Source organism: Fukomys damarensis, unplaced genomic scaffold, assembly GCF_012274545.1.
Source record: "Fukomys damarensis isolate Sample0158 unplaced genomic scaffold, DMR_v1.0_HiC HiC_scaffold_5, whole genome shotgun sequence".
NCBI lineage: Eukaryota > Metazoa > Chordata > Mammalia > Rodentia > Bathyergidae > Fukomys > Fukomys damarensis.
In genome coordinates this window covers 72475225-72484626 of record NW_022900917.1, presented here as the reverse complement: position 1 = coordinate 72484626, position 9402 = coordinate 72475225, and positions in this window count along the sequence as shown.

Below are 9402 nucleotides of genomic sequence, written 5' to 3'. Positions count from 1 at the left end.
ATCCCAATGATGAATGTAACTGTACTGTACTGTATACCTAAAATGTACCAATAAACCCAATGAGAAAAAAAGAAAACAATCTGAGAAAGCAATAAATGAATTATATATAACAAACAAACAAAAAAAGGAAGCCTATCATTTTTGTTTATGTCATAGGAGCATTTGGAGAAGCTCTAGGCTGGAATGGAAATGTCCCTGAGCTGTTAACTCACAACTGTTTTCAGTGAAGACAAATTGCAACTTGCTATTTTTTGCTCGAAAAACATTAAGCTGAGGTAAGGCTTGGTGGTGCCTCAGAGAGGTCTCTTTTCCTGGGACTGTGGGTCTCGGACAGGCTGTTGGAATGCCCCTGCCTCCAGACTTCCTCTTGCTGTTTGGTGACTGCCCACAGCCATCTGAAACACCACTCAGAGGGCGGGAATTTGCAATCCTTTCCAACTGGAAGTGACTTTCATGTGACAGGCTGCACCCCTCAGTGACTCTGTAACTAATCTCCCCTCCCAGGCAGCTCTCCAGATTCCTGGGACATGATCAATGGCCAGACCACTGCAGGTTGTACTTAGGAGAGTGCTGAGGCGGGATCGGATGTGAGAGCTCCTAGCGTGTGAAACTCCCAGCTCTGTCCCTTCTTTATGTTTTTCTCCTCAGCTTTTGGGCAGTGCTTGTTCTTTGTACAAAGACATTCTCCACGTTGAGAGAATTAAGACAAAAATTAGATCTGGTATTTGATGACTGAAGAGGTCTTTGTGAGTGGTAAACCAACTGAATTGTCCTCAATGTGTTTGTATGAGCACATTTGGAACATTTATCCTTCCAAAGGTGGACCTATAACAGGAATACTATGTGAATCCAGACACAGGCTTTTAACTTGAGCTGGGCTCCTAATTCACTGTGAAGTTTGGAGGAAGCTGCCTAACTTCTCAGGAAGTCAGTTTCTCTATTTCTAAAGTTAGTTGGGTTCAGAATTTCCTTCCTTATTTATAATTCTTTTGATGTACTTTAGAATGCTAGAATTCGCCATTGAGGGATCTGTAATAGAATTTGCAAGGATCTCCTGGGTTTGTAAATTGCTTTATTATTTTTTCTCTTGTTTAGATCTTACTGAGTTTGGCACAGCAGGTCGTGTGACTGTAGTGTACAGATTCGGAAAATGAACTGCAGATAAAATGACTAATGTGGCCATGACTCCTCAGCTGGTGAACACAACAGGTGAGATTGCAGCCCAGCTCTCCTGACAGCTGCCACGACTTCTTTGTACCCTCCCCGCATAGACTGGTGGTAGAAAAGATGCCTAAGCATGTCTGAACCTGTTGGTAGACATGTAAATTAGTACTGCAGCATGGAGTTTCCTCAAAATACTAAAAACAGATCTACTATGTGATCTAGCTAACCCATGTCTGATTATGGACCCAGTGGAAATATAATCACTACACTAAAGTTACCTGCATTCCCATTTTCACTGTGGCACTATTCACAATAGGTAAGATACAGAATCAGCCTAAGTGCTCATCAACAGATGAATGGAGAAATAAAATAGGACGCACTGTATGCATGCATGAAAATACCACACAGAACCCTAATGATATGTACAACTAATATGTTCATAAAAATAAAACGGGCTTTAGTACCCAAAATTTAGACTGTACATTAACACAGCAATCAGTTTTCAAAAGATCTGTCTTTTAAGGGTGCAAAGGTGATGTTTCTCTTCAGGAGACGACTGAATAGTCAGATGTCTTCCAGGTGGTGGTTGCATTGACCGATTTCTAAATATTTTCAAAACAGACCCAAATTGTCTTCGGAAGTAATTGCTAATTAGTTAACCTCTCTTTGTTCAATACAGACAACCCTCTTTAGGCACCTGTGGGTCAGTGGGATGGAGGAGAATCCTGCCAAGTGCAGCTGGGGCCAAGGCACCGCATCTGCTGCTCGCTTTTGCTGATCAGCTGCGTTGTGAGCAAGAAGCAAGATGACTCTCACCTGCGCAAAGTGGAGATGTGGCTTCGGAACGGGTGAACAGGCAGAGGGCGGGGGTACAAAGAGCTGAGGCTTCCACAGCTCCCCCCCAGCAGGTGGGCAGCCCATCGAGAGAGCTGGAGCAATGGGAAAAGAATGTCTGTTGCTGTTCTCAGGGAGGAAGGGTGCCCCAGCTGTTTGATGGTCCCCAGGCAGGTGAAGGACCCATAATCCTTGGGCTTAGGACTCACAACACAGAAGTACCCTGTGGGAGTTTTACCCACGTTTGCGGGTGGGACCAGCAAGAAAGAACACGACAATGAGAGAAAATGGTGCACACACATTGCAGGCACAAGTTGAAAACACATTCTCGCTGCTCAAAGGTGTATTTTTACCACATTTTTTTTGGTCTTGTGTGGAACAGGGAGGGGCACCATCCTTTAGTACCAGTAAATAATGGTTCCCCCAAATTGGAAGTGGATCTGAGGATGGGAAAAAAGATCCTGGGAATGGTGGTAAAAATTATTAAATTATTAGGGCTGGGGATTTAGCTCCATGGTGCTGCCGCCTGCCTCACTAAACACAAGGGCCTGGGTTTGATCCCTGGTACCCCCCAAAAAAAACCAAAAACAGATGTTATGTGCATATGTACCAATTCCCCAAGATGAATATAATTATCATGTATTACAAGCATGGCCAATTAAAAGCATATTTTAAAAAATAAGCTAACCTTGTTTTATCAATAAATATATTTTTGTTTTTATTTCAAGGTCTTATGGTTGAATTTTGTTTTCTGGCAAGTGATACTGTTTCTGAAAGCAGCAGCATTCTTTAAAAACTCAATAGATTTCAGTACAAAGAGGGCTACTTTATTAAAATGTTATTAAATGTAGTCAGGTTGTGGAAATATCAAAAATCTTTAACATGTGATGCAAACAACTGTAATATGGGTGTGTGGTGTATCTGCTAAACAGGGTCCATCCTGACCTCCATATCCTTTTTAAAACAGCAAATATTTCCAAGTGAACGAATCAACCTTTTCTACCTGAAAGGGTCTGTTCAAGTGTAACACTGGATAGAGAAGAGACTATTAATGCAGGCCCAGTCTGGGGCCATTGGCACAAGAGGGGGAAGGTGGAACAGAAAATGGAAGAGGAAGCGGATACTTGGCAGGGTCTCTTTTCTCTAAACTAGCTGGGCTGATAGTTCTTATTTTCAGATAGACAGGGTACGTTGTGGGGCAGAGCTAAGATTTGGATTCTGGAGATACGGCCTGCTGTGGGTGAGAGGCCTGACTCAGGACAAAGGCAGTTACCTCTGTGAGCCTAGATTTTCCCATGTGGAGGACAAGGGGGTAGATTATTTAATCTATAAAATCTCCACTGCTAATAAGCTCTTCACTCTCATGTCTTTTCTTGGCTTTTTACCAGTGGATTCCACACAGGGTCATTAGATGGCAGTAGAGGCTTTTCAAGTAGAATTTGGGGGTGGCTAGGCCTGCCTAATTCATCCTCTCACCCTGGCATTGCAGGGAATGCTGCCCTGGAAGGATTCTGCATTGCTGAGCGGACAGCTGCTTCTGAATTTACTCATCTGCGGTGACCAAAGGACAAAATTTAAAGGAACAGCATTTCCTGTGTTTCACAGCCCAGCTTGGGTGCAAACGACAGGATCAGTTTGGGCTCAGAGCCCAGTTTCTTCTTTCCTCTTTCCTGGGGTCAGGCCTCACCTGTTTGTGGAATTTGGTACACGTTCCTCCAATGATGAATGCATGAGGGGCTGGGGAGTGCATAACAGGGTATTTGCAAGGAGCAAGCCACCTGGGCTGTCTTCAAAAGCATTCACAAAACTTCAACCTATTTACTATTTAGCTCCATCTTTTGAATTTGGAAGAAGCAATATTATCAGTTTCATTTGTTGGACAAGGGTGCTGAGTCTCGAGGGTAAATGTGAGGGTGACTTGTCTGAGGTCATCTTGCTATCAGGGGGTGATGAGAATCCAAGCCCAAGCTATCTGATCTTGCGGGCTTTCTGTTAATGAAGGCCCATCCCCTGGAATAGCCCACAGCTGGATTCTGTGGGTACTTGCAGAGGTATATATTTGAAAAATTTTCATTTCTTACTTATGCAGCTAACATGTTCTGGGAATTCAGAGCTGAGAAATCACTATTCTTACATAGTGCTTTATATATTCTGGGAACCGTTTCAGTTGTTTAAAACTAATGCCTCTCAAAGCTCTTTCTGATAGATATTGCTTTAACCTAATTTGCAGGTGAAGAAACTGAATCACAGAAAGTTTGCTTTAGATCATACAGCTGGGACCCAAATGTAGGCAGTAATGTTCTTTTAACATATCTGCTGAGATATAATTCATATACCCTATAACTCCCTCACATTTATAGTATACAATTCAATGAGTTGTAGTGTATTTGACAGAGATGTGCAAACATTATCGCAATCAATTTTAGAAAATTTTTCATCACTCCAGAAACAAACCCTGTACCTATTAACAGCTGAGCAGTGGTATTCTCAATTGCTGGCTACTCTGTCTCCACAGATGACACATTGTTCCCGCCCTGCCAGAGTTAGGACTGGCACATAGATAAAGGATTACACTACAGTGTGATGAACACAAGTACCCAAGCCTACAGTGCCAATAGACTCAAGATGTTTGGGGGGCAGATTGAGTTTTCTGCTTATAGTAAAGTTGTGAATGATTGCTTCAAATACTCTTGGAAATTAAAACAGTGTTTATACAGGGGACACCTAGAGCTGGTGTTCCAGGGCTCAGCTCCTGTGAGGTTGGCCAAAGACCCCTTTTGGTTCTTAGGAACTGTGCTAGGGATGCATGGGCAGGCAAGGGATTTGAGATAAGCAGGGGTGTGGTAATGGCTTGGTGTGACTTGTATGTGGGCCACCATGAGGAAACTTGGCTGGGTCTATTGTTGTTCCCAGGACCAACCCTGTGTGGGACATGCACTCATTCAGTGGTAATGTTCATTCTAGGATTTAGTAATCTTGGAGTTATAGAAACCTTCTAGAGATAGCAAAAGGACCAACGAGCCACAGCAGGGTTTTCACTTGATCCTTCTAGCGCTGCCTCAGCTTCTTGAAGCACATGGTGTTTGTGAAGATCTCTGATAGCTGGCTCCCAACCAGCTCCTATGAGGATTGTTTCTGGGAGAACTCTGAAGACTGCATTTCGGCTTCAAGAAGGCAGAGGAAAGTACAGCAGAAACATCTTCTTTCTGCAATGTAATAGTAACAATAATAGCTGCCACTTGTTGAGCGCTTCCCAGTGCTAGATGGTATGTTAAGTTCTTTTTTCCCCCACTTAAATCTCATGAGAAATCTGCCAGGGTCACATTCTCACCTCCATGTTGGTCATTAGAAGCGGGAGAGTGAAGGTGATTTGCCCAAGATTCCCATAGCTAGTGAACAGGGCCGGAATTCTGGCCAGGGTGACTCAGGGGGTCAGCCCAGTATGTAGGTCTGTTGGGTTGCTTCTGCGCTCCCACACAGGGCTGGAATGCATCTTGGCCCCTCTCTAAGCAGCAGCATGTAGTTCGACTCCCCTGAGATCTCCCTTGGAGTTGCCATGTTCCTCCCTCTCTGTCCCCAAGTGCCTTCTCCCTGGCATGCTCAGAGCCTTGTCTCCTCCCAGCTGTTTCCTGATCTCTCCATGGCCTGCTTGCTCTGGTGATAGTTGGCTCTTGTTTTTGAGTCAGCCTTTACCATTTATCTGTTCAGAGCTTCCCCCAAGGCCCCAAACCACCGCTGGTTGCAAAGGTCTGGAAGCGTGGGCTTCAGCTCCAGCTAAAGCACACCCTCCTGGCTGTGCTCCAGGGAAAACCCATCCGCTCCTTAGAGCCCTTGCTTCTCATTCAAGATGAGAATGACACAGAACTCACCTCTGTACACTGCCATGCATAGTATTTAACATAAATGCAAGCTACAGACATGGCTTTTAAACCCGAAAGGCATCGGACATGTGCTATGGTTACTGTTGGTGACTTCCTACTTCTGCTTCCCTCAGGAGGGTTGGAGGAGCTCAGTGAACACGGGTCCTGCCACAGTACGGGAGCTTCTGGAGGCTGCTGGCCTGGCTTCCCGTGGGTCGTGTGTTTCAGGGTTCTTCTCTACACTTTGCCGATTAGAAAGACTGATTGTGAGTGCCTGACAAATTAGTGTGTGAAGTGCTTAGTTTCACATCTAGACTGGCTTCCAGGGGGGTAGAACTGTGTATTTTCACATGTCCGACACATGGGATACTGGCTTTCTATGGCATTTTGCGGCAGGAGTGAATCAGTGAAAGAATGGGGCACAAAGAAGTGGTAGGAAGTGCATTAGAACTGAAAGTGCAATTGCTTTGTAAAGTTAAAAGTATTTGATGCAAGCAAGCTGATTTCTGATAAAGCACTTTAAACCTTTCCTAGAGTGAGGTGGCTTGTCAAGAAACATATTAAATAAATAGTGTGATACTTTACTCGGTTCCTTTATCTTTTCATCTCTACCCTGATTCTCTTCTCTCTTTACCATCTTTTTGCTATGGTTATTTCCACATTAACTCCCCTCTGGCTGCTTACTGCTTGTCAACAACTAGTGTGGATATCAACCTTTTTTTGTTATATATGTTTTAGAAGCACATAAGTAGGTTGTTTTTCCTTTCTCCAAACCAGTCTGGAAATCTTGGCTATTTTCCATTATTTGTGCTATTTCATCTTATCTCACTGGTTTCTCCTTTCCAGTTTCCTTCACTGGTTTCTTTCCCCTTCCAGATCTCTTACAGTGGCAGACAGAGGGCTCCACAATGGATTTTCTTTTCTCTATCTTCCCTCCTTCACTTTGTGATCTCATTCGTTCCTTTACTTCAGTTATTAGTTATATTCTATGGCTCTTCAGTTTGTATCTCTGTACTCTCTCTTTGCAGGATCAACTGCCTGCCCACAGGGTGTCTTCCTGTGTACTTGTCATAGATATTTACATTTGCTGTGTCCCATGCTGTGCTGTGACCCAGCTTTGTCCCCCTTTCCTCACTGGGCCTTTCCCACCTTGGGAGAGAAGCATCACCTTCAGGTTGTTTGGATTTCAATCTTTGAAAGCATTGGGATTCTATCGCTCATTTTTCACTTTTGATTTGCCAGAAACCTTTTAGTTCAACATTAAAATGCATATTTCCTTGCTATCCCCAATGTCTCCATGACAGGACTGAGTCCTACAAACTGTGGCATCTTACAGTCAGTGAGATATGATACATCAAGCGTTGGCCCACTTCTGGCCCTCCATTATTAAAAACGGTCAGCCACCATCACTTCTCACCTGGATGACTGCCATGATCCTCCTGCCTTACCATACAACCTGCTGTCTTTTCTTAAATGGAAGCTAGGGTGAATCTTAAATTAGTTCACAGCTTTCCAGCAACTTCCCAACTCATACAGTGAAAAACCTGATGACTCTACAGTGGCCAATAGGACCGTATAAGTTCTAGCCCTTCTTTCCTTTTTGACCTGATCCTAACTGGATTTATCCTGCCAGCATGCGTCTCATACAACCCAGTTTGGTCGCTATTCTTCGAGAAATTCAAATGTCTCTCTATTTCTGGGATTTTGTGTTATCTGCCCTCAGTAGGAGAGTGCTCTGCCTTCAGACTTCTTGGCCATCCCTGTATCTCTTTCCAGTTTTGCTCAAATGCCAGCTTATCAATGCTGATTATCATGACTGCTCTAATTAAAACTGCAACTGACTCTTATCCCAGTACTTATATTCCATTCTTTGCTCTGTGCGGGTCCCTACACTTTCTACCCTGTAGCACAATTACCATTTACTTGGAAATATCTGCATTCTCTGACAAGAACATAAGCTTCCCCAGGACAAGAGGTTTTGTCTTTCTTACTTAGTGAGGGGAAGGCATCATGACCTACAGGATGTATTTACGAATAGTTGTGGAATAAGAGCATGAATTTCAAATTCAGCAAAAGCAGCAGAGATTGGGGCATTAAAAAATTGTGCACGCATCCTTGTTAGAGACACTGGTATGATTTGGGTGGCGACAACCAATATTTTTCCCTCCCTTTTTCAAATTACAACTCTCAAAAGTGAAGTTATTATTGAAAGCAGCAGCTGGGAAGGGCGTGGGAAAGAGGGTGCGTGAAAAGAGCAAAGTCAGCATCCTTAGTGAGCGTAGGTAAGTCAGAAGCTGGGTGGCTGTGTGTGACTTTCATTAATCATTCTCTTCACACCACATCAACCTAAGTGACATCTTTTGTCTGTGCCTCCTGCCCCCAGTGCCATGATGCATGGCCTGGGAAGGGTCCTGGGCAGTAATAGTTGGGGAACCTAGAAAGATGAATGCTCATGTCTCGGCCATTGAAGAAGGAGTTAATCATCATGAAGGGTGAATGAGCCATGTAAACCTTGGCATTGGCCTCTTGAGCCTTGCTGGTGGCTGTTAACCTGGGGTACAAGATGGCACTGATGTGCAGCTCTGTGACCATTTGGTCACACAGTGTGATTGTTTGAAAAGTTGGCTGGATAGTGGGAAGATGGGGGCAAAATGATAAGACCAGGAAAAACAGTGAACTTCAGACTTCTCCATCTAGGCATCATCTATCTGTACCCCTTTTCATTCCTTCCATCCTAGCAGGGCCTCTAGGTGCGAGTGTGGTATTAGGGACAGAGATGATTTATTTACAAGTTTCATTTTGCCATTTCTCATACCTGTAGGCAAATGAGTGATTTTTTTTGGCTTTTCCCATGATTTATAAAGTGATAATCCTTTGTAATAGTATAGAATTTTAGATGTCATGAATGGTTGCGATGCTTTTTAGCACATATGTTCCTTTTCATTCTTTAAGGCCAGGGATGATATAATGACTTTTATTTTACAGATAACCAACTCTCCTCCTTCCTAAGATTTGGAGAATTCAGGCCATTTTTCTGAGCTCATGATGTTTGCAAACAGCAGAGATGAAAGAAAAATTCAGTTCTTCTGTTTCCTACCCTCTCTAAGGTTTCAAAAGTCTCCCATAACTCATTAACACTGAAATACGCTAATGAATGACAACCAGCCCAGGAGATACTTTCTTGGAATTTGAAGATAGAAGAAATATATAAACATATTGGTTAGCTGGAAGGCTTGACCTGAGTTGCATTTGTTTACTCATTCACTCATTTTGGAGGTTTGCTGAGTATCTTGTTTGTTCTGTGAACCAATCTATCCCTTAGCACCTGAACCTTGAAATATCTTTGTGGGATGTAGAAGGCCTTTCATCTCCTGCAAAAGCAGTTAACCATCTCATGTGGGTGTTCATGGTGCCAGTGTACAAACCCTCATGTGTTTATAGGTCTTGCAAAAGGCCATGCATTCTCTCACTCACGCTGTGTCTTCTACTTGGAATGCCCTTCCCCCAACTGGCCGATGTCTGTTAATCTCCTCTGCAGGCCCCA